General features: G+C 47.1%; 1 pseudogene; it reads left to right on the top strand.

Annotated features, from left to right (window-relative positions):
* The first annotated feature begins 655 nt into the window (after positions 1-655).
* LOC120972852 (uncharacterized) overlaps positions 656-26,619 on the top strand; it is a 60,134-nt pseudogene continuing 34,170 nt past the window's right edge.

The following is a 26,619-nucleotide window of genomic DNA, read 5'->3' on the forward strand; positions in this document are numbered from 1 at the left end:
CTATTTTAACATTCCAAAATCCTCTTATATTACCCCTACTAAGAGACATGCTGTAGAAAGGTAGCTTCTATAATACTTCTCTGCACTTCTTTTCTTCGAAAAGTGTGGGATTTCTGTAATCTGAAGAACTCATTCTGCTTTTGTAGTATGAAACCTCATGTCCTGTTGTTAGATGCTGAAAGTGATTTTGCATGCGGTGTTATCTTAGACTTATTCTTGCGGATGTTGGATTGATCTGATGAGGATTTATTCTTTTTCTCCGAGAAAATTGCAACGATTCTAAAGTGGTCATGTGCCACTTACTGAAATCGTACTGTATTTCTTTGGCCAGATTAATGCAGATAGACATGCTAATGTTATTTGATGTGGCATTCATTCAGATGATCAGAACATGTCTTGTCTCTCACCGTTTACAGTAAGAGAGAATCCGTAGATCAACTGCTACATATGAGATTGGTCAGATATAAAAGTAATGTGTTTCCGTGCATTAGTACATTGGCATGCTGAGCTTTGGTGCGCAAAGTCAAGGGATGAGATGACCCTGTTGCAAAGGAGAGAGCAATTCTGCGAAGACCCTATTTGGACCAGTGCCACATTGTAAGGCCAACTCCAGCGCGCGACCCCATCATGTCCGGGTGCGCCCGTTTGAGGTAAAATGGACAAACCAGACAGCCCAGCGCGCGGACGCAAACGGACTTTTGTCCGTTTTATGTTCTCTTTCGACCCATCCCGGGCCCAAGTTTGGGCCGCTTTTGAGGTGAAACGGACAGCGCGTGGAAAGGCGGGACGCGCGCGCTTGTCCTCCCCTGGCCCGCCCGTCGGTGGCACAAAGCACCAGCCCGGCGCCCCATCTCGCGTCATTTCCCCACAAACCCTCACACGTCCCCCCCACCGCCTTCCCCGCCCATGGCCGATGCCCCACCGAATTCCGGCGGCCAGGACGTCGACCCACCCGGAAAGGTGAAGAAGAAGGCGGCCAAGGGTCCGAAGAAGCCGTGGTCGGAACTCACGCCGGCGGAGCTCGCAAAGATGGACGCGGAATCGGCGAAGAGGAGGAACCGGAGGGCGGTCGTCAAGGGCAAGAACGCCGCGGCCAAGTTCGCTGTCGAGCGCGCTGCGTTGGAGGCCGCGCGGCGCAAGGCCGAGGTCGACGAGAAGGAGGACATCGTCAACAAAGCGCACGTCCTCCCCATGCTTGAAATTTGTTGTCCAGCGAGTTTCTCGGCAGCGCCAGTTGGCCCGACGAGCACAGGCTCTTCGGTCGCCCAGCCTCCGCAGTGCCCCTCGCCGACGTCGCGGACCACGCCTTTGTCGCCCGGTTTTCCTCCGCCAAGGTACGAAGGCCAGACCCGTTTCTTGGGGTCGGCGGACATTGGCGTGATCGTGCCATCCACCCCGCGCCCCTCGGTCGTCATCGACCTCAACGTCACACCGGGGTCCAGCAGCGGTGGCTGGCCGTCCGTCGAGATGCAAAGAAAGCAAGCACGGACGCCGTCTACGGGCACCATGCTGTCGCCCCGTGTCCTGTTTGACGAAATGCCAACACCAACGCCAACGGTCGACGATCCCTTCTACAACCAGTTCATGGAGAATGTCATCTAGGAGGGTGGGCATGGCGGTGCCTACGATCCCGATGAGACCCAAAGTCAGGATGGCCGCGCCCAGTACGGTGCTGATGAAGACATTGAGGCCCACGACCATGCTGACTACGACCATGGTGACTCGTGGCATGAAGATGATGACATCTATTGCGAAGGTGATGGTGATGAAGAGGAATGCATTGATATTGGGGGTGAGCCATTGTTCATCGACGAGCTCACCCAAAGAGCGGAAGCACAAAAGAGGAAGAAGAGCATTCGTACGGGATCATACTCACAAGAGGAGGACAAGTTGATTTGCCAAAGATCTGAGGACCAGTGCGCAACAAAAGGGACTTGTTTTTTGGACAAGAGTTCACAAAACATTCCATGAAAGAAAGTTGTTTGCGCCCTACCAATTTACGAGCGACCATGGCATCACCTCGATTCAAAAGAGGTGGTTGTTCATCCAACAAGAATGCAACAAGTATTGTGCCGCACTTGAGAGCGTTGAAGCACGTCCCGTGAGTGGTCTCAGCATTGGGGCCATGTTATGCTCTCTTATCTTTCATTGCTATGGCCATGAGACTTTGGCCTTCCATATGTTTGCATGTTCAATTGTTGTTGATCGTGTAGGCATTTCAATCTTTGGAAGCATTCAAGGCCCGACACAATGACAAGCCATTCACTCTCACGCATTCTTGGACGCTCATCAACAATTTCCCTAAGTTCAAAGATCAATACCGTGAACTTCAAAGGAAGAGAGGCAAGAAGACGGCTGTCGGTGTCAAAAGCGGTCGATCTCGGGTAGGGGGTCCCGAACTGTGCGTCTGAGGATCGAAGGTAACAGGAGACAGGGGACACGATGTTTACCCAGGTTTGGGCCCTCTTAATGGAGGTAATATCCTACTTCCTGCTTGATTGACTTTGATGAGTATAGGGGTTACAAGAGTTGATCTACCTCGAGATCATAATGGCTAAACCCTAGATGTCTAGCCTATATGATTTGTCTTAGCCTCTACGGACTAAACCCTCCGGTTTATATAGATACAGGAGGGGCCTAGGGTTGTACAGAGTCGGTTTACAGAGAAAGGAAACTACACATCCGAGCGTCAATCTTGCCATCCACGCAAAGGAGAGTCCCATCTGGACACGGGGAAAGACTTCTACCTTGTATCTTCACAGCCCATCAGTCCGGCCCATATCGCATAGCCCGGACACCCGAGGACCCCATAATCGAGGACTCCCTCAGTAGCCCCTGAACCAGTCTTTCGATGACGATGTGTTCGAGACGCAGATTGTCTTCAACATTGCAAGGCGGGTTCCTCCTCTGAATACTTCAAAGCAGTCTTCTGAACACGAGAACTGTACCTGGCTGTGTATAACAGTTACAACCCTCAACCACAAGGGCACATACTTAATCAAAATAAGGCATGTCTACTGATAGTTTTTCGGCGAAACGTTACGTTGGCCCCTTTATTATTTCAAACGTTTTTCGGCCACCCGCTTCACGTTTCGAGACGCAGCCTCTAGTGACAAGTCTTGTCAAAGCAGCGATCGTGTCCTTTTATTGCGGGATTCTCATCAATGCGGGTTTGTGTAAGTGCATCTAGTGCCACCCCTAGTTGGTTTTGGAGTATTGACGACAAACCTGGTTGAGGGTCTAATGTGTTTGTGAGAATTGCAGGATAACACAGGTAGTAGTCCCTCATTGATTCGGTTTACCTACCTGAGATGACCCCTAAAAATGTATGAAGACATTGAAGACAATGGTGGTATGTGAAGATATTCACATTGAAGACTATGACATAAGAAGACATCGTGTGAAGACTATGGAGCGCGAAGACTTAGTTATTTCATTGTTTCCTTTTCTTCTTTGTTGAGTCATAGGAACCACCGTACTGTTAAGTGGGGTCCCAGTGAACAAAGTCAGAGTGACTGAAGTGATGCTCAACCAAAATCCTATGTCTTCGAGCGAAGACAATGAGAGCAAATCTTATCCAGAGCTGGATGAGTCAGCTTTACTTGTAGCCCAAGTCAAGCTGCCACGTGTGTTTGAAATCTGACCGTTGGAACACGTGTCAGTTCCTTAGTGACCCAGGGTCATTTCGGACAAATCAGGTCGGGTTGCCTAGTGGCTATAAATAGCCCACCCCTACACCATAAATTGGTGGTTGCTCAGAGTTAGTGCACGGCTTTTGTCGTTTGAGAGCAACCCACCTCCGGAGCTTTTGAGAGAGAGAAATCCTTGCGAGGACAAAGCCCAAACACCCAGAGCCAAAGAGTCTTAGGCATCACTGAAGTCTTTCTGTCCGCGTGACATGAAGACTTGTTACACTTAAGGACTGTGAATCCTCCAGCTGGTTAGGCGTCGCGTTCTGAGCATCCAAGAGTCATTGTGGATCGCCGGTGAACGAAGTCTGTGAAGGTTTGGAAGTCTACCTTGAATACTTACCAGAGTGATTGGGCGAGGACTGGGTGTCTTTAGCTCAAGGGGAATAAGGTGAAGACACGGTCTTCTGAGTTGAATCTCAGCCTCCCTAACCAGACGTACAGTTGTCACGGCAACTGGAACTGATCCAACAAATCCTTTGTCCTCACCAAGTGACTGGTTCTATCCTCTCCCTCTCTTTACTTACAGTTTGTCTTCGTGAAGTCATTGCCTGCTTGCACTACCTGTTTGAATTCACTATGTGACTACTATCGTTGTTTGGCTTCATACTATCTTCCATCCTGATCTTTACTACATACCTGCTATTAGTCTTCTTGCTTTCACTTCATTGAATACTTGACTATGGCTTGCTTAGTGTAGTCTACCTTCCGCCGCATATCAATAGGTTCATTTCTATTGTTTGTCTTCGAAACTCTCATGTTTTGAAGACTTTCATAAAAATCGCCTATTCACCCCCCTCTAGTCGATAACTAGCACTTTCAATTGGTATCAGAGCAAGGTACTCCCTTGTTCTGTGTGATTCGGTTTAACCACCTGGAGTTTTAGCTATGTCGACTGCAGGGATAATCAAAGTCTCCGCTGCTTGCCCCATCTTCGATGGAACTGAATATCCCTACTGGAAGAATAAGATGCGCATGCATCTTGAAGCCATTGATGTCGACCTCTGGTATGTCGTCAAGAATGGTGTTCCCAAGACTGGTGAAGGTGTCACCCCTGCTGATGTCAAGAAGTTCATTAAACTGGATTCTACCGCCAAGAACATCATCTGTGGTCATCTGACCAAAGGACAGTATGGCCGTGTGAGTGCTCTGGAAACGTCAAAGCTAGTCTGGGACTAGCTCTCCAAGGTCAACGAAGGCGTCTCAACCCAGAGAGATCAAAGGATCAGTGTTCTTCGCAACCTCTTCAACCGCTTCAAGAGAAACGACAATGAGAATGTCCAGCTCACGTTTGATCGCCTCACTGACATCACAAATGAGCTTCGTGCTCTCGGGATAAACTCACCCCCATGGCGAGACTAGACAACCCACCCTTTTTCGTTTTCTGCCGCCACTGGGTGGCCGCGCCACTGAGATCACCAAGCATGAAATCGTCAAGACACTCCTGAGATCACTTGACAGCTTGTTCGACACCCTTGCCTTGATGATACAAGAACGCCCTGACTTCAAGACCTCGACCCGTCTGACATACTTGAGAGGCTCAACACACATGAGTTCCAACTATCTGAGAAAAGAGATATCTATGGTCCGCACTATGGCCGAACTCATGCTTTGAAGGCAAAAGCTGTTTCCTCATCTGAAGAAGAATCTGACTGCAGTTCTGGTGATCCTGAAGACGTTGGAAAGGATCTTTCTATGCTTGTGAAGAAGTTCCAGAAGTTCACTAAGAAGAAGGGCTTCAGAAAGTCTTCACGATCCAGCTCAAGAAATGATGAAGCTTCCACTCATGACTACAAGAAGAGAACATGTCACAAGTGCAAGAAACCTGGACACTACATCTCTGAGTGTCCACAGTGGGACAATGAGAACAAGAAGAAGAAGAAATCCTCAAAGTCTTCTTCCAAGTCCTCGTCCAAGTCTTCATCACATAAGAAGAGCTCATCTGGCAAAGGCTTGTGCTTTTGTTGGCAAGGAGATGGATTCAGAGGAGGAGTCTGCTTCTGAGGAGGCGGAGGTGGAGTCTGAGGAGGAGTCCGACCCTGGCGTTGCAAGTCTGGCTCTAGCTACAGCCTACGTTGCCAAGTCCATCTTCAACACTGAAGACAATGGCCCCGTCACCAATGCCGATGCTAATGACAAGGACGACTCTGCTCCCACCTACTGCTTCATGGCACGAGGTGCCAAGGTAAAATCACGCGATGCTTACTTTCAAACATCAAGTGAAGATGACTCTGATTGTGAATCCAAACCCAGCTACAAAACACTTGCTAAAATTGCAACTGAACAACAGAAAGCTATGGAACATACTCAAAAACTGTTAGACAAAAGCGATGACCTGTTGGACGCGGAAATGACCTGTTCTCAGTCCTTAATTGAAGACATAAAAAATCTTCATGTTAAGTACCAGGAACTTGAAAGTCGTCATGAAACGCTCTCAACCACTCATGAAAGCTTTCCTATTATTATCTTCAAAGGAAGCAAGAGCTTGAGAAATTGAGAGCGGCTCATGAAGATCTTCAAAAGGAGAATGAGTCACTTCGCGCTCAACAAATCAGTCCCGCTCAGGAAGGATTTGAACCACCATGTCTAAAATGCCTTGAGCGTGATAACGCTACTTCTGTTGCTAAATGTTCTACAGCTGCCACTGTTGCAATATCTTCAACTGTTGATGTGGTAACTAACCCCTCTACTGAGGATACCACTACTATTGCTGATGAAAATGCTAGGTTGAAGACATTGCTTGAAACAAGGATGTACAAAAGTCTCAAAGGGCATCCGATACTGTGCGATGTCCTCAAAAAGCAGATTCTGAACCGAAACCCTAGGAAAGAGGGTGTTGGGTTCGAGAGGAAAATGAATGTTGATGGCTCCTACTGGAAGCCTGAGCAGTACCCCAAAACCACATGGGTTGCTGCAAAGGGACCTTCAGTGGATCCATCCACCTTATCTGGCTTCACTTGTGCTAACCCTATTATCATTGATGAATCCTTTGATGCAAACTATAAACTGTTTAAGAATCAGAATGGTGAAGTGTTTGCCAGGTATATTGGTACTAACTGCAGGAATGGGCCACCTATGAAGAAGATCTGGGTTCCCAAAAGTTGTCTTGAGAATCTTCCTGTGAATGTCATCATGACACCACCTAGGAAGAAGACAAATCCCAGACCAAAGGCTTCATATGGTCCAAAGGCTTCATACAGACAGAGGACTCACCTGAGTCACCCTAACGCGAATGTTTTGTAGGGAAATCATACTCAGACTTATGAATATGAGCGTGTTTCTTCAAACCGCTATGTTCATAAAACTACGAACTTTTCTGCTTATTCATATGAGTACTATTCACCTCCTGCAAGGCTATTTGCTAGGGCTTCAAAGCCGAAGTTCTCAGATGCTGCACTTAGACTCATTGCTTCTAAGCCACCCCTGAAGATGTGGGTGGTAAGAAGAATTAACTTTCTTTTGCAGGGAAAGGTCTCCAGCCGAAAATCAAAGGCGTCTGATGCTAATGCTGGGGACCTAAAACATCTTGGCGCAAGATCAAATGCCCAAATGGTCTCACTATGTATTTTGTTCCTGAATCGCTTGCCAATCATCCTATCAGTCCTAATCTTGATCTGAGCTTTGATAATCCTCTTGTGCGTCAAATGTTTATGCTTCACAATACTCTTGGTGATGCCTATCCCCCTAACTGTACTGTAGGGTATGACACCTCATGCTTCAGAATGGATTATGGACAACGGATGCACTAATCATATGACTGGTGATCGAAGTCTTCTCATGGACTCAACTTTACGTCCATCTGACAAGAGTCACATCACATTTGCTGACACTGGTAAAAGCAAGGTATTGGGTCTAGGTAGAGTTGCAATCTCAAAGGATCAGCACATGGATAAAGTGATACTTGTTGAATCCCTTGGTTTCAACTTAATCTGTCTCAATGCTTTGTGACTTGAACATGATTGTGATATTTGGAAAATATCATTGCCTTGTACTAATGGAATCTGACAAGTCTCTAGTCTTTGAAGGGTATCGGAAAGATGATCTGTACATGGTAGATTTCTCAGCAGGACCACAACTTGCCGTATGTCTTCTAGCAAAAGCTTCAGAGTGCTGGCTCTGGCATCGAAGGCTAGGGCATGCTGGCATGAGGAACTTGCACACTCTCGCAAAGAAGAAGCATGTCATAGGCATCGAGGGCGTCAAGTTCAAGAAGGATCACTTGTGCGGTGCCTGCGAAGCTGGAAAGATGACAAGGGCCAAGCATCCCTCGAAGACAATCATGACGACATCTCAACCCTTCGAGCTGCTACACATGGACTTATTTGGCCCTACTCACTACTCTACTCTCACTATTACTGCTTGTCTCTATGGCTTCGTCATTGTTGATGATTATTCAAGATATACGTGGGTGCATATAATTCTCTACAAGACTGAAGTGAAGGATGTCTTCAGACGCTTTGCCAACCGTGCCATGAACAACTATGGCGTCAAGATCAAGCATATCAGAAGTGACAACGGCACAGAGTTCAAGAACACCGGCCTCGACCTTTACCTGGATACGTTGGGCATCACTCATGAGTTCTCAGCTCCGTACACACCTCAGCAGAATGGCATCATGGAGCGAAAGAACAGAACGCTCATTGAGATGGCACGGACGATGCTCGATGAATACACGACTCCAAGAAAGTTCTGGCCTGAAGCTATTGATACTGCATGCCATGTCATCAACCGTGTTTATCTTCACAAGCTTCTGAAGAAGACATCCTATGAACTCCTCACTGGTAAGAAGCCAAATGTCAGTTACTTCAGAGTATTTGGTGCTAGGTGCTGGATCAAGGATCCACATCACACTTCAAAATTTGCACCGAAAGAACATGAAGGTTTTATGCTTGGTTACAGAAAGGATTCGCACTCCTACAGAGTCTTCAACCTCTTTCACTATAAAGTGGTTGAAACTGTGGATGTGCGGTTCGATGAGACTAACGGCTCGCAAAGAGAGCACCTGCCAAATGTGCTAGATGAAGTTCCACCTAGTGAATCCATCAAGCTAATGGGAACTGGAGAAATCATACCGTCTGAAGCACAGCCTGAAGAGGAACTTATCATTTCTGCACCCAATCAACCTGAAGACAATGCTCAGCCTGAAGACAATCCTCCTGACGTTGATAATGATCAGCAAGAACTAAATCATCGTCCAGTTCATTCTCGTGTTGCAAATGAAGTACATATTGAGAAGATAATTGATAGCATCAATGTGCCAGGTCCACTCACTCGTTCAAGAGCAACACAGCTAGCAAATTTCTGTGGGAACTTTGCATTTGTCTCAATATCTGAGCCCAAGAAAGTTGCTGAAGCCTTCATGGAACCTGAATGGATTCAAGCTATGCAAGAAGAGCTTCAACAGTTCAAGCTGAACAATGTCTGGGAACTTGTCAAGCGTCCTCACCCTCACAAGCACAACATAATAGGCACAAAATGGATATATCGCAACAAGCAAGATGAGCATGGCCAAGTCATTAGAAACAAGGCCCGCCTCGTTGCTCAAGGATACACTCAAGTTGAAGGGATTGACTTCGATGAAACATTTGCTCCTGTGGTGAGGCTTGAAGCCATTCGCATACTGCTAGCCTATGCAAATCATCACAACATCCTTCTGTATCAAATGGATGTAAAGAGTGCATTTCTCAACGGCAAAATTAAAGAAGTGTATGTTGCACAACCTCCTGGCTTTGAAGATCCAAAACATCCTGACATGGTATACAAGCTTAACAAGGCACTGTATGGCCTCAAACAAGCCCCTCGTGCTTGGTATGATTCACTCAAAGACTTTCTTAAGAGCAAAGGCTTCAAACCTAGTTCCCTAGATCCTACACTCTTCACAAAGACATATGATGGTGAACTGTTTGTGTGCCAAATATATGTGGATGACATTATCTTCGGCTGCACCAACCAGAAATACAGTGATGAGTTTGGACACATGATGCAAGAGCAATATCAGATGTCCATGATGGGTGAGCTGAAGTTCTTCCTTGGTCTTCAAATTTGTCAACAAAGCAATGTCATCTTCATATCTCAAGAGAAATATCTCAAAGATTGCCTGAAGAAGTTTGGAATGCAAGACTGCAAAGGTTACACGACGCCAATGCCAACCAAAAGTCATCTGTGTCCTGACGCCAATGGTAAAGATTTCGATCAAAAGGTATACCGCTCCATGATTGGTTCTTTACTTTATTTATGTGCATCTAGGCTAGATATTATGCTTAGTATTTGCATGTGTGCTCCATTCCAAGCGACACCAAAGGAATCGCATCACTTAGCTGTGAAGCAAATTCTTCGATATTTGGCTTACACCCCAACATTAGGACTATGGTATCCAAAGGGCTCAGAGTTTGATCTCGTTGGATTCTCGGATGCTAATTATGCTGGCGACAAGGTGGATCACAAGTCTACATCAGGCACATGTCACTTTCTGGGACGATCACTTGTCTGTTGGTCTTCAAAGAAGCAGAACTGTGTATCACTCTCCATTGCTGAATCTGAATACATTGCTGCTGGATCTTGCTGCGCTTAGCTTCTATGGATGAAGCAAACACTCAAGGACTATGGCATCCATCTGAAACAAGTACCACTCTACTGCGACAACGAAAGCGCCATCAAGATTGCCAACAACCCAGTTCAGCACTTGAAGACAAAGCACATTGAAATTCGTCATCACTTTCTCAGAGATCATGTCATGAAGGAAGATATTGATATCATACACGTCAACATTGAAGAGCAACTGGCAGATATCTTCACAAAGCCCTTGGACGAGAAAAGGTTTTGCAAGTTGCGGTGTGAGCTAAATATCTTGGAATCCTCGAATGTCCTGTGATCAGGCACACATCCTAACACTTATGCATGTTGATGACTTAGATGTGCAACACACGAAGTAATGTATGTCTTCAATCAATGAAGACTTACACTCTGAGTGTGAATACATTAATGCGGAATTTGACTTCGGAGCTCCACGATAATTGTGCGCCGTGTCTGGGTCTAATACTTCCTATACGGTGGGTAAAGCCACCACCAAATTCTTCTTCTGAAGTGTTTTTCTCATGGCGTTACATTTGCTAAGTCTTCGCATTTAGTTTGTCTTCAATATTAACATGACTCCATGTTTATCTTCAAAATGTTGATTTGGTCTTATTCTGATATATACATATATTAGTGTTCTGTCCTCTACAGCATTCACTTATAGCTATGTCTTCTCGTTTGAATCTTTTGAACTAAGTGAATGTGATCGGACCCTAACCTCTCTATGCTTCAACCTCAAACTCTATCTATCCAAATCATATGCATTCTGTTGAAAGCCGTCGAATGTCTTCTCTGCGTCCTTGTCAGCAGAAGATACAGAGACAAACATTAAATCTGTTTTAAATGCTCAATTCTTATTGCCTGAAACCCGGAGAAGCCGGAACGACCATCCGACAGTCCAGGCATGAGTGGGAACATGGAACAACTCCCAATGTGTTGCATGTTCGCCACGTGTCCCTCAGATGTGAACCGCCAGGGGCACCTGCGTAATTGCGCTGTGCCGTCCCTTTCCTGATAAATGCACATCCCATCGCGGTCAAAAATCCTTCTTCCACCTCTCCACCTTGACAAACCCTAGCGCCACCGCTAGCTCTCGACGACGCCGGTGACGAAGCGCTTAGCTGCCGTGACCTCACCGACGCCGTCCTCACGCCGGCCGCGGACATCGTCTTCTCCGCCGCCGCCGTAGGTGTCCTCCGTCGCCAAGTTAGGGCACGGAAGATTGAACTGCTCGGCCTCATCTTCTACTCCTTCTAGCAGTTCATCGTGTGGTAAACTAAAACTCTCTTTTTACTGTCTTTTTGATCCGATAGATTCAGTCTTCCTACCAAAAGTGGTTTCTGCCTGCACAAATTTGGATCTATCCTGTTTTGCATCTCATATGATGCCTAGAATATTCACTTATGCTTCGCACAAAGTTAGATTCCTCACTTGTACCTATTCTTGGATTCGTACAAATCTGGAACCAACTCTCAACATATAAGTGAATGTCTTCGCGCTATGAGGTCAATGTCTTCAAAACTCATTTATCTTCAAAATCTTATGAGAATGCATATGACCTCTTCCCCTTCCCTCGCATCTCTAATGCTGTCACAGGTACATGTCCGTGGGAGAATCCCTTGGTCTCATAGTCTGCATTCATTTGCAGAATTCTTACAGCATCATATCAACTCTCCCGAAGCCAGTTCCTGTCTGACCAGCAGACGGAAGCCTTTGACAGTGTTGAAGCCATTCAGTCTGAACTACATGGCCACAGATAAGTCAGCAAGGAAGGGAGGCAAACAGTGCCGTGGGGGAACATAAAGAGATTTTCCACCTGACCTCTATGAGCTATACAAGACAGATCCAGAGGAGGACTACAATCAGCGCAAAACACGAATCCAATGGATTCGAAGATATTGGGCAGAACAATAGTACAAGTACAGGTTCGTGACCCGGGAATATGCTGAAAAGAATGCCATCAAGCGACCCTGGGGAGACATCTTGCACAAAAATCTTCCACCCAGGTCCAGAGCTGAAGCCATTGATCAAGGCTTCTACCCTTGCATGGTCCGTGGACCACAGCCTGCTGATGCTGACCCTTCTTCGTTGCTCTGGTGTCGTGACGACAATCTGTTCAAGCGCAACTTTCAGTTTGCCAAGAACTCGGCCAAAGAGAACAAGAAGTCACAGGGATTAGATTTCAACCCAGGTCCCTCTGCTCCTCGTGCCGATGGCACACGCGAAGCTGAACCCAATCTGTTGGGGATCGTAGCAGAAATTTAAAATTTTCTACGCATCACCAAGATCAATCTATGGAGTTTACTAGCAACGAGAGGGAAGGAGTGCATCTACATACCCTTGTAGATCGCGAGCGGAAGCGTTCAAAAGAACGGGGTTGATGGAGTCGTACTCGTCGTGATCCAAATCACCGAAGATCCTAGCGCCGAACAGACGGCACCTCCGCGTTCAACACACGTATGGTTGGGAGAGATGTCTCCTCCTTCTTGATCCAGCAAGGGGGAAGGAGAGGTTGATGGAGATCCAGCAGCACGACGGCGTGGTGGTGGAAGTAGCGGGGATCTCGGCAGGGCTTCGCCAAGCTCAACGAGAGGGAGGGTTGTTACGGCGGGGGGGGGGGGGGGGGGAGAGGGAGGCGCCAGGGGCTTGGGTGCGCAGCCCTCCCTCCCCCCTTTATATAGGGGCCCTGGGGGGGTGCTGGCCCCTGGAGATCCCATCTCAAGGGGGGGTGGCGGCCAAGGGGGGGACTTTCCCCCCAAGTCAGGTGGGGCGCCCCCCACCCCCAGGGTTTCCAACCCTAGGCGCAGGGGGAGGCCCATGGGGGGCGCACCAGCCCACCAGGGGCTGGTTCCCTTCCCACTTCAGCCCATGGGGCCCTCCGGGATAGGTGGCCCCACCCGGTGGACCCCCGGGACCCTTCCGATGGTCCCGGTACAATACCGGTGACCCCCGAAACTTTCCCGGTGGCTGAAACTGGACTTCATATATACAAATCTTTACCTCCGGACCATTCCGGAACTCCTCGTGATGTCCGGGATCTCATCCGGGACTCCGAACAACTTTCGGGTTACCGCATACTAGAATCTCTACAACCCTAGCGTCACCGAACCTTAAGTGTGTAGACCCTACGGGTTCGGGAGACACGCAGACATGACCGAGACGACTCTCCGGTCAATAACCAACAGCGGGATCTGGATACCCATGTTGGCTCCCACATGCTCCTCGATGATCTCATCGGATGAACCACGATGTCGAGGATTCAAGTAATCCTGTATACAATTCCCTTTGTCAATCGGTACGTTACTTGCCCGAGATTCTATCGTCGGTATCCCAGTACCTCGTTCAATCTCGTTACCGACAAGTCACTTTACTCGTACCGTAATGCATGATCCCGTGACCAATCACTTGGTCACATTGAGCTCATTATGATGATGCATTACCGAGTGGGCCCAGAGATACCTCTCCGTCATACGGAGTGATAAATCCCAGTCTCGATCTGTGCCAACCCAACAGACACTTTCGGAGATACCTGTAGTGCACCTTTATGGTCACCCAGTTACGTTGTGACGTTTGGTACACCCAAAGCATTCCTACGGTATCCGGGAGTTGCACGATCTCATGGTCTAAGGAAATGGTACTTGACATTAGAAAAGCCTCAGCAAACGAATTACACGATCTAGTGCTATGCATAGGATTGGGTCTTGTCCATCACATCATTCTCCTAATGATGTGATCCCGTTATCAGTGACATCCAATGTCCATGGTCAGGAAACAGTAACCATCTATTGATCAACGAGCTAAGCAACTAGAGGCTCACTAGGGACATGTTATGGTCTATGTGTTCACACATGTATTACGATTTCCGGATAACACAATTATAGCATGAACAATAGACAATTATCATGAACAAGGAAATATAATAATAACCATTTTTATTATTGCCTCTAGGGCATATTTCCAACAGTCTCCCAGTTGCACTAGAGTCAGTAATCTAGTTACATTGTGATGAATCGTACACCCATAGAGTTCTAGTGTTGATCATGTTTTGCCCGTGGAAGAGGTTTAGTCAACGGATCTGCGACATTCAAATCCGTGTGTACTTTACAAATATCTATGTCTCCATTTTGAACATTTTCACGAATGGAGTTGAAGCGACGCTTGATGTGCCTGGTCTTCTTGTGAAACCTGGGCTCCTTGGCAAGGGCAATAGCTCCAGTGTTGTCACAGAAGAGAGTCATCGGCCCCGATGCATTGGGAATGACTCCTAGGTCGGCAATGAACTCCTTCATCCAGATTGCTTCATGTGCTGCCTCCGAGGCTGCCATGTACTCCGCTTCACATGTAGATCCCGTTATGACGCTTTGCTTGCAACTGCACCAGCTGACTGCCCCACCATTCAAAATATACACGTATCCGGTTTGTGACTTAGAGTCATCCAGATCTGTGTCGAAGCTAGCATCGACGTAACCCTTTACGACGAGCTCTTCGTCACCTCCATAAACGAGAAACATATCCTTAGTCCTTTTCAGGTACTTCAGGATGTTCTTGACCGCTGTCCAGTGTTCCATGCCGGGATTACTTTGGTACCTTCCTACCAAACTCACGGCAAGGTTTACATCAGGTCTGGTACACAGCATGGCATACATAATAGACCCTATGGCCGAGGCATAGGGGATGACACTCATCTTTTCTCTATCTTCTGCCGTGGTCGGGCATTGAGCCGTGCTCAATCTCACACCTTGCAATACAGGCAAGAACCCCTTCTTGGACTGATCCATATTGAACTTCTTCAATATCTTGTCAAGGTATGTGCTTTGTGAAAGACCTATGAGGCATTTCGATCTATCTCTATAGATCTTGATGCCTAATATGTAAGCAGCTTCTCCAAGGTCCTTCATTGAAAAACACTTATTCAAGTAGGCCTTTATACTTTCCAAGAATTCTATATCATTTCCCATCAATAGTATGTCATCCACATATAATATGAGAAATGCTACAGAGCTCCCACTCACTTTCTTGTAAACACAGGCTTCTCCATAAGTCTGTGTAAACCCAAACGCTTTGATCGTCTCATCAAAGCGAATGTTCCAACTCCGAGATGCCTGCACCAGCCCATAGATTGAGCGCTGGAGCTTGCATACTTTGTTAGCATTCTTAGGATCGACAAAACCTTCCGGCTGCATCATATACAATTCTTCCTTAAGGAAGCCGTTAAGGAATGCCGTTTTGACGTCCATTTGCCATATTTCATAATCGTAGAATGCGGCAATTGCTAACATGATTCGGACGGACTTCAGCTTCGCTACGGGTGAGAAGGTCTCATCGTAGTCAACTCCTTGAACTTGTCGATAACCCTTAGCGACAAGTCGAGCTTTATAGATGGTAACATTTCCATTCGCGTACGTCTTCTTCTAAAAGATCCATTTATTTTCTATCGCTTGCCGATCATCGGGCAAGTCTGTCAAAGTCCACACTTTGTTTTCATACATGGATCCTATCTCGGATTGCATGGCTTCAAGCCATTTGTTGGAATCTGGACCCGCCATTGCTTCTTCATAGTTCGAAGGTTCATCGTTGTCCAACAACATGATTTCCAAGACAGGGTTGCCGTACCACTCTGGTGCGGAACGTGTCCTTGTGGACCTACGAAGTTCAGTGGTAACTTGATCATGATCGTCATCATTAACTTCCTCTCTAGTCGGTGCAGGCACCACAGAAACATTTTCTTGTGCTGCGCTACTTTCCGGTTCAAGAGGGGTCATCTCATCAAGTTCCACTTTCCTCCCACTTACTTCTTTCGAGAGAAACTCTTTCTCCAGAAAGGACCCGTTCTTGGCAACGAAGATCTTGCCTTCGGATCTGAGGTAGAAGGTATACCCAATGGTTTCCTTAGGGTATCCTATGAAGACGCATTTTTCCGACTTGGGTTTGAGCTTTTCAGGTTGAAGTTTCTTGACATAAGCATCGCATCCCCAAACTTTAAGAAACGACAGCTTAGGTTTCTTTCCAAACCATAATTCATACGGTGTCGTCTCAACGGATTTCGACGGAGCCCTATTTAAAGTGAATGCGGCAGTCTCTAAAGCATAACCCCAGAATGATAGCGGTAGATCGGTAAGAGACATCATAGATCGCACCATATCCAATAAAGTGCGATTACGACGTTCGGACACACCATTATGCTAAGGTGTTCCAGGCGGCGTGAGTTGTGAAACAATTCCACATTTCCTTAAGTGTGTGCCAAATTCGTGACTCAAATATTCCCCTCCACGATCTGATCGTAAGAACTTTATTTTTTTGTCACGTTGATTCTCAACCTCACTCTGAATTTCCTTGAACTTTTCAAAGGTCTCAGACTTGTGTTTCATTAAGTAGACATACCCATATCTACTCAAGTCATCAGTGAGGGTGAGAACATAACGATAGCCACCGCGAGCCTCGACGCTCATTGGACCGCACACATTAGTATGTATGATTTCCAATAAGTTGGTTGCTCGCTCCATTGTTCCGGAGAATGGAGTCTTGGTCATTTTACCCATGAGGCATGGTTCGCACGTGTCAAATGATTCATAATCAAGAGACTCCAAAAGTCCATCTGCATGGAGTTTCTTCATGCGTTTGACACCAATGTGACCAAGGCGGCAGTGCCACAAGTATGTGGGACTATCATTATCAACCTTACATTTCTTGGCATTCACACTATGAATATGTGTAACATCACGTTCGAGATTCATTAAGAATAAACCATTGACCAGCGGGGCATGACCATAAAACATATCTCTCATATAAATAGAACAACCATTATTCTCGGATTTAAATGAGTAGCCATCTCGCATTAAACGAGATCCAGATACAATGTTCATGCTCAAAGCTGGCACTAAATAACAATTATTGAGGTTTAAAACTAATCCCGTAGGTAAATGTAGAGGTAGCGTGCCGACGGCGATCACATCGACCATGGAACCATTCCCGACGCGCATCGTCACCTCGTCCTTCGCCAGTCTCCGCTTATTCCGCAGCTCCTGCTTTGAGTTAAAAATATGAGCAACCGCACCGGTATCAAATACCCAGGAGCTACTACGAGCGCTAGTTAGGTACACATCAATAACATGTATATCACATATACCTTCGGTATTGCCGGCCTTCTTATCCGCTAAGTACTTGGGCAGTTCCGCTTCCAGTGACCGTTTCCCTTGCAATAAAAGCACTCAGTCTCAGGCTTAGGTCCATTCTTTGTCTTCTTCCCGGCAGCTTGCTTACCGGGCGCGGCAACTCCCTTGCCGTCTTTCTTGAAGTTCTTCTTATCCTCGCCTTTCTTGAACTTAGTGGTTTTATTCACCATCAACACTTGATGTTCCTTTTTGATCTCCACCTCCGCTGATTTCAGCATTGAATATACCTCAGGAATGGTCTTTCCATCCCCTGCATATTAAGTTCATCACAAAGCTCTTGTAGCTAGGTGGGAGCGACTGAAGGATTCTTTCAACGACCGCGTCATCCGGGAGATTAACTCCCAGCTGAGACAAGCGGTTGTGCAACCCAGACATTTGGAGTATGTGTTCGCTGACGGAACTATTCTCCTCCATCTTACAACTGTAGAACTTGTTGGAGACTTCATATCTCTCGACCCGGGCATGAGCTTGGAAAACCATTTTCAGCTCTTGGAACATCTCATATGCTCCGTGCTGCTCAAAACGCTTTTGGAGCCCCGGTTCTAAGCTGTAAAGCATGCCGCACTGAACCAGGGAGTAATCATCACTACGCGACTGCCAGGCGTTCAGAACGTCTTGAGTTGCTGGGAAAACAGGTGCATCACCTAGCGGTGCTTCAAGGACATATGCTTTCTTGGCAACTATGAGGATAATCCTCAGGTTACGGACCCAGTCCGTGTAGTTGCTACCATCGTCTTTCAGCTTGGTTTTCTCTAGGAACGCGTTGAAGTTGAGGGCAACATTAGCGTGGGACATTTGATCTACAAGACATATTGTTAAGATTTTTAGACTAAGTTCATGATAATAAAGTTCATCTAATAAAATTATTAACGAACTCCCACTCAGATAGACATCCCTCTAGTCATCTAAGTGTTACATGATCCGAGTCAACTAGGCCGTGTCCGATCATCACGTGAGACGGACTAGTCATCATCGGTGAACATCTTTATGTTGATCGTATCTGCTATACGACTCATGTTCGACCTTTTGGTCTCTTGTGTTCCGAGGCCATGTCTGTACATGCTAGGCTCGTCAAGTCAACCTAAGTGTATTGCGTGTGTAAATCTGGCTTACACCCGTTGTATGCGAACGTTAGAACCTATCACACCCGATCATCACGTGGTGCTTCGGAACAACGAACCTTCGCAACGGTGCACAGTTAGGGGGAACACTTTCTTGAAATTTTAGCGAGGGATCATCTTATTTATGCTACCGTCGTTCTAAGCAAATAAGATGTAAAACATGATAAACATCACATGCAATCAAATAGTGACATGATATGGCCAATATCATTTTGCTCCTTTTGATCTCCATCTTCGGGGCGCCATGTTCATCATCGTCACCGGCATGACACCATGATCTCCATCATCATGATCTCCATCATCGTGTCTTCATGAAGTTGTCTCGCCAATTATTACTGCTACTACTATGGCTAACGGTTAGCAATAAAGTAAAGTAATTACATGACGTTTCAGTTGACACGCAGGTCATAAATAAATTAAGACAACTCCTAGGCTCCTGCCGGTTGTCATACTCATCGACATGCAAATCGTGATTCCTATTACAAGAACATGATCAATCTCATACATCACATATATCATTCATCACATCCTTCTGGCCATATCACATCACATGACACTTGCTGCAAAAACAAGTTAGACGTCCTCTAATTGTTGTTGCAAACTTTTACGTGGCTGCTATAGGTTTCTAGCAAGAACGATTCTTACGTACGCCAAAACCACAACGTGATATGCCAATTTCTATTTACCCTTCATAAGGACCCTTTTCATCGAATCCGATCCGACTAAAGTGGGAGAGACAGACACCCGCTAGCCACCTTATGCAACTAGTGCATGTCAGTCGGTGGAACCTGTCTCACGTAAGCGTACGTGTAAGGTCGGTTCGGGCCGCTTCATCCCACGATGCCGCCGAATCAAGATAAGACTATTAACGGCAAGTAAATTGACAAAATCAACGCCCACAACAACTTGTGTTCTACTCGTGCATAGAAACTACGCATAGACCTAGCTCATGATGCCAGTGTTGGGGATCGTAGCAGAAATTTAAAATTTTCTACGCATCACCAAGATCAATCTATGGAGTTTACTAGCAAAGAGAGGGAAGGAGTGCATCTACATACCCTTGTAGATCGCGAGCGGAAGCGTTCAAGAGAACGGGGTTGATGGAGTCGTACTCGTCGTGATCCAAATCACCGATGATCCTAGCGCCGAACGGACGGCACCTCCGCGTTCAACACACGTACGGTTGGGAGAGACGTCTCCTCCTTCTTGATCCAGCAAGGGGGAAGGAGAGGTTGATGGAGATCCAGCAGCACAACGGCGTGGTGGTGGAAGCAGCGGGGATCTCGGCAGGGCTTCGCCAAGCTCAGCGAGAGGGAGAGGTGTTACGGGGGGAGAGGGAGGCGCCAGGGGCTTGGGTGCGCAGCCCTCCCTCCCCCCTTTATATAGGGGCCCTGGGGGGGCGCCGGCCCCTGGAGATCCCATCTCAAGGGGGGGCGGCGGCCAAGGGGGGGACTTGCCCCCCAAGTCAGGTGGGGCACCCCCCACCCCCAGGGTTTCCAACCCTAGGCGCAAGGGGAGGCCCATGGGGTGCGCACCAGCCCACCAGGGGCTGGTTCCCTTCCCACTTCAGCCCATGGGGCCCTCTGGGATAGGTGGCCCCACCCTGTGGACCCCCGGGACCCTTCCGGTGGTCCCGGTACAATATCGGTGACCCCCGAAACTTTCCCGGTGGCCGAAACTGGACTTCCTATATACAAATCTTTACCTCCGGACCATTCTGGAACTCCTCGTGATGTCCGAGATCTCATCCGGGACTCCGAACAACTTTCGGGTCACCGCATACTAATATCTCTACAACCCTAGCGTCACCGAACCTTAATTGTGTAGACCCTACGGGTTCGGGAGACACGCAGACATGACCGAGACGACTCTCCGGTCAATAACCAACAGCGGGATCTGGATACCCATGTTGGCTCCCACATGCTCCTCGATGATCTCATCGGATGAACCACGATGTCGAGGATTCAAGTAATCCCGTATACAATTCCCTTTGTCAATCGGTACGTTACTTGCCCGAGATTCGATCGTCGGTATCCCAATACCTCGTTCAATCTCGTTACCGACAAGTCACTTTACTCGTACCGTAATGCATGATCCCATGACCAATCACTTGGTCACATTGAGCTCATTATGATGATGCATTACCGAGTGGGCCCAGAGACAAATCCAAGTCTCGATCTGTGCCAACCCAACAGACACTTTCGGAGATACCTGTAGTGCACCTTTATGGTCACCCAGTTACGTTGTGACGTTTGGTACACCCAAAGCATTCCTACGGTATCCGGGAGTTGCACGATCTCATGGTCTAAGGAAATGATACTTGACATTAGAAAAGCCTCAGCAAACGAACTACACGATCTAGTGCTATGCTTAGGATTGGGTCTTGTCCATCACATCATTCTCCTAATGATGTGATCCCGTTATCAATGACATCCAATGTCCATGCTCAGGAAACAGTAACCATCTATTGATCAACGAGCTAGTCAACTAGAGGCTCACTAGGGACATGTTATGGTCTATTTGTTCACACATGTATTACGATTTCCGGATAACACAATTATAGCATGAACAATAGACAATTATCATGAACAAGGAAATATAATAATAACCATTTTTATTATTGCCTCTAGGGCATATTTCCAACACAATCTTGTTGGGCCCTTCTACAACCTAGAAGGTCTCATCACTCACATTATGGTTCAAGGGACTGCCGTGGATCACTCCGCAGATGACGCTGATTCTGACGAAGCGCCTGCACCACCGAAGCTTAAGAAGCTGAAGAAACCCAAGGCTTCGAAGCCTTCCACTGCACCAAAAGCTTCACGAGCGAAGCCTCTGGCCACTGCTCCTCCTTTACCGAGTGTGCAGTCTGAAGATCTCTCACGCATCTCCAAGTCTGAGAAGAAGAAGAAAAAGCCCATGCACACCACTGGTCAAGCACTGACCCCTGCTGCTGTTCTAAGAAATGAGAACGACGCCATTGATCTGTCGAGTGATGACGATCTTGCTAATGATGCTCTTGAACTGCTGATAAAGAGCACGCAAGAGGCGGAAATCTTCAATGATTTGCCTCTCTTTGACGTGGATGTGTTGAACAATTTCATTGACGAGTGGTTTGACACCCCCAATCTCAGCTTTGATGATCTGCAACTCCCCATTGGCTTCAGCGTCTCCTTCCATGGAGCCATTGCTCCTGAGCTGGCTCTAGCTCAGAAAATTGTTGAAATGAAGCACAAGATCGACTATGAAAAGGCTCAGTTCAAGAAGCATATGGCCAAGCTCAGTGTGACAGACGTCCAAAACTTCAAGACAATGCTGCATGAGCTCAAGGAGGCATTTCACAAGAAACGTAACGAAGCCAAAGGTTCTCGAGAGAGAATGAAGCATCTGGCGGCAAAGTGTGTTCAAGCTTACAATGAAGCTGAGAAGCGCAAGGCACTTGGGCGTCCTGGCATCGACCCCAAGATGGCTGCCAAGCAGAAGAAGCCTGCTGTGGACCAAGCTGATACATCCAGGTGGGAAGAACCTCGCATTGTCTTCCCTGCTAGTATGACAGGCGTGAAGCCTAAGGTCCCCACAGTGGCTTCAGAGCTTCAGAAAACAAGGGCAGCTGAAGCCAAAGCCAGAAAACGCAAGACCAAGAACACCACTAACGAGGCTCCACCTGCCAAGAAGCGTAAAACCAAGAAGAAAGATCGGGCTGCTCCCACAGAGCCCCTTGTCGTCGAGCCAATTTTTGTTGCTCGTCCTACATCTGCACAACAAGAGCGTCGTTTGATAGTTCATGAGCCTGCTTCCCAGAGGCTCCTGAAGCTGAAGACATTCCAGCTGTCAACCCCATCGCAGCTGAAGACATTGGTCCCCAAGACAATGTACAAGATGATGAAGTCCTTCCTCAGATCGAGCACAATGTGGTATCATCGCCTGTTCTCACGAACAGCAAACTCATCAGCATTGGTCGTCCTTTGACGCCAATCGCTCAGGATGATTCATGGGCTGATCACCCTCAAGACTCCTCCCGACAAGAAGAAACACCAGCTACTCCCCCAACTCAAGTCACCACTCCGGTGCTTCAAGATGATGACTTTGAGGCCCAACCTACTCCATCTCCACAAGCGTCGCTAGCATTCCGCAGGCTTCGTAAAGGACCAAGGCCACAAGTCACTCTGTCGAGTGTTCCAGAAGGAGAAGAGCACCAATCAGTATCACGCCAAGTTTTTCCTGAAGCCTCTCCTACTGCGAACATCTCCACGTCTGAAGCCAAAGCGGCTGAAGACATTCCGGCTGCATCAGCCGATGAACAAGAAGAGCCAAGAATTGAAGAAGAACATGTTGCTACACCGCCAACCAACCCTGAAGTTGTTCTCGAGGAGAACGTGTTCGACCCTCCAGCTACTCGAGTGGAGGTTGATAACATTGAGGCGACCACCAACACCAACACTGAAGCCAATAACGTTGTCATGGCTGACGCTCATGTGGCTCCTGAAGTTAATGTGGTGCCCGAAGTGATTGCACCTGAAGTCAATGCTGCACCTGATGCAAATCTGCAGTCTGAAGTCACTACCACAACCACTGCCACTGCTCCTGGACCGCCTCCAAGGCCACACACCATCGAGCAAGCATTTGATCGTGGTCAGTTGGTTACTGTCAGATGGCCCATTCTGGTTCCTCCACCTGCTGCCGGTCCACAATTTGACTATCATGTCGAGAACAGGCCTCAGGTCCAGAAGCCTAAGCCAAGACCGCCAAGGTTTCCAGGTACTACAACTTCACCAGGGTCGTTAAATGCTAATGGCTTCATTACGCACAACACTTTCTTCGATAGTGCCAAGAACCCCTATTCCAAGCCAAGGATCTCATCTGATCGGTTCTGGAGCTATCAGCAGCGCAATTACTATTCTTGTGTTCTCTATGACCAAGGGCGCATCTTCCCACATATGCGTCTAGACTGTGAAGCCATTGCTGGACTGCCCTGCCTAGAAGAAGCCCTAGACTGCTTCCGTGATGCTGGTCTTCTGAACTTTGTGACTGATAAGGAGCATTGGAATGAAGAGCTTCTGCTACAATTTTATGCTACCCACCACATTCGCGACTACAACAGGGATCCGAAGACTTGGGTCATTGAGTGGATGGCAGGCAATGTCCATCATGAAGCCAAAGCTCTTGATATCATTGAGCTAACTGGCCTGCCCACTCCAGGTGAACTCTTCGAGATTGGTTGTCAGCTTCACCGCTATGCATTGGAGAGCATTTTTCAGAAGCCCGAGCCCAACATGAGCCAAATGCTAAGCATGATGAAGCCTCTGCGACGCGACACTGAATACCCAAGAGAGTTCTTTGTTGAAGACCTAGAGTATCTGCCCCAAACAATCTATCATATCATAAGGCGAACTCTATGGCTCATCAAGGGACATTCTTCTGCAGCGAAGCTTGAAGGAGCGATGAAGACATTGGTCTTCTATATCTTCAATGGCATCAGCTTCAATGCTCAAGACTTCTTTATCAGGCAATTGGCTGCATCAGGCTCTGATCTCTTTGGTCTGAAGTTCTACGCTCCATGGGTTATGCGCCTTATCAAGCTTCACTCAACTATCAACTATCAGCTTTCTGCTCGCAACCATCTGATATTTTTGCCAGAGGTTGATATGTCAGTTGAAGCCATATACCCAGAGCCTGCCAAGGAGCCCATTTATCTTCACAATGCTGATCACCAAAGCTTCACACAGCCCATTGCAGGAGCCAGGCAGTCACTCGTGTTTATCCTTTGGCTGGCAATACACGTGGCCTCGAAAGCGATCTCGTGTTCTCAATGACCGAGAGCTTCTCGTCGCCCTGCATCAGGAACAGGATAAGCATCACTACTGGCTGAAGCGACAGATGCAAAGCCTCTTGGTGGATGTCAATCGCATTCGCAACCTTGCCACCAAGAATGCCTTTGTCACTCATGAAACCTCTCGGAGGTCATGGAAGAGTTTGACATTGCTAAGTGCTGAAGCAGATCTTCAAGACGATGGCTTCGCTGAAAGATTCAAGTTTGACTCCACTCCTCCAAGGAATGTTGTCTTGCGTCGAACTCCCTCTCTTGAAGACTCTGACTATTCCTCCTCGGCTGCAACGGTGTATGCCAGAGTCATAGATGACCAAGATGATGCTACTTCACCACCTCCAACCTCAGCGCGTGTAGACACTGCACCAAGTTCTTCTGCACCGCCAAACGCCAACGACGTCCCTGCTGCTTCACCTACTCCTTCTGGGAATGAGTAGAGGCTCTATGTCTTCAACCCTTTTTGGTCCTTACTGACAAAAGGGGGAGAAGCATATGAGTTGATAGTCTTCAAGCGGGTCCATATGGGCGGTTGCTTTATATTTTGCCTACTGTTTACAACTCTCGCTTTTGATACATTTGGTTCTTTGAGATGTAACACTTAAACTTGATGGTCGTCTGCTACGTTTTCTGCTATTCTGTGATGCGATGATAAATTCCGCTGCGATGATAAATCCCGCACTAAGTCATATTGCAGACGTCCATTTTTCATTATGCTTGTCATTATCCTCGTTATATCAAATCATGCATGATGAATTTTCTTCATAAGTTGAAGAGGATCTCCATAAGTACAACCTGCCATGTGCATTTGCATTCCAAAAGCAAATTACTTATATGCACATCTTCAGGGGGAGCCTTTTGCTACTTATGAAGATGATACCTTTATCCTTTACAATTCCACATATTTATCCCCATTGAAAACTTCAACCAGTTTGTCATCAATCACCAAAAAGGGGGAGATTGTAAGTGCATCTAGTGCCACCCCTAGTTGGTTTTGGAGTATTAATGACAAACCTGGATGAGGGACTAATGTGTTTGTGAGAATTGCAGGATAACACAGGTAGTAGTCCCTCATTGATTTGGTTTACCTACCGGAGATGACCCCTAAAAATGTATGAAGACATTGAAGACAATGGTGGTATGTGAAGATATTCACATTGAAGACTATGACATAAGAAGACATCGTGTGAAGACTATGGAGCGCGAAGACTTAGTTGTTTCGTTGTTTCCTTTTCTTCTTTGTTGAGTCATAGGAACCACCGTACTGTTAAGTGGGGTCCCAGTGAACAAAGTCAGAGTGACTGAAGTGTTGCTCAACCAAAATCCTATGTCTTCGAGCGAAGACAATGAGAGCAAATCTTATCCAGAGCTGGATGAGTTAGCTTTACTTGTAGCCCAAGTCAAGCTGCCGCGTGTGTTTGAAATCTGACCGTTGGAACACGTGTCAATTCCTTAGTGACCTAGGGTCATTTCAGACAAATCAGGTCGGGTTGCCTAGTGGCTATAAATAGCCCACCCCCTACACCATAAATTGGTGGCAGCTCAGAGTTAGTGCACGGCTTTTGTCGTTTGAGAGCAACCCACCTCCGGAGCTTTTGACCTAAAGACTTGTCCGTGTGACCTAAAGACTTGTTACACTTGAGGACTGTGAATCCTCCAGCCGGTTAGGCGTTGCGTTCTGAGCATCCAAGAGTCATTGTGGATCGCCGGTGAACGAAGTCTGTGAAGGTTTGTAAGTCTACCTTGAAGACTTACCAGAGTGATTGGGCAAGGACTGGGTGTCTTTAGCTCAAGGGGAATAAGGTGAAGACACGGTCTTCTGAGTTGAATCTCAGCCTCCCTAACCAGACATAGAGTTGTCACAGCAACTGGAACTGGTCCAAAAAATCCTTTGTCCTCACCAAGTGACTGGTTCTATCCTCTCCCTATCTTTACTTACAGTTTGTCTTCGTGAAGTCATTGCCTGCTTGCACTACCTATTTGAATTCAATGTGTGACTACTTTCGTTGTTTGGCTTCATACTATCTTCCATCCTGATCTTTACTACCTAGCTGCTATTAGTCTTCTTGCTTTCACTTCATTGAATACTTGACTATGGCTTGCTTAGTGTAGTCTACCTTCCGCTGCATATCAATAGGTTCATTTCTATTGTTTGTCTTCGAAACTCTCATGTTTTGAAGACTTTCATAAAAATCGCCTATTCACCCCCCTCTAGTCGATAACTAGCACTTTCAGTTTGG

This window comes from Aegilops tauschii, chromosome 1, assembly GCF_002575655.3.
Source record: "Aegilops tauschii subsp. strangulata cultivar AL8/78 chromosome 1, Aet v6.0, whole genome shotgun sequence".
NCBI lineage: Eukaryota > Viridiplantae > Streptophyta > Magnoliopsida > Poales > Poaceae > Aegilops > Aegilops tauschii.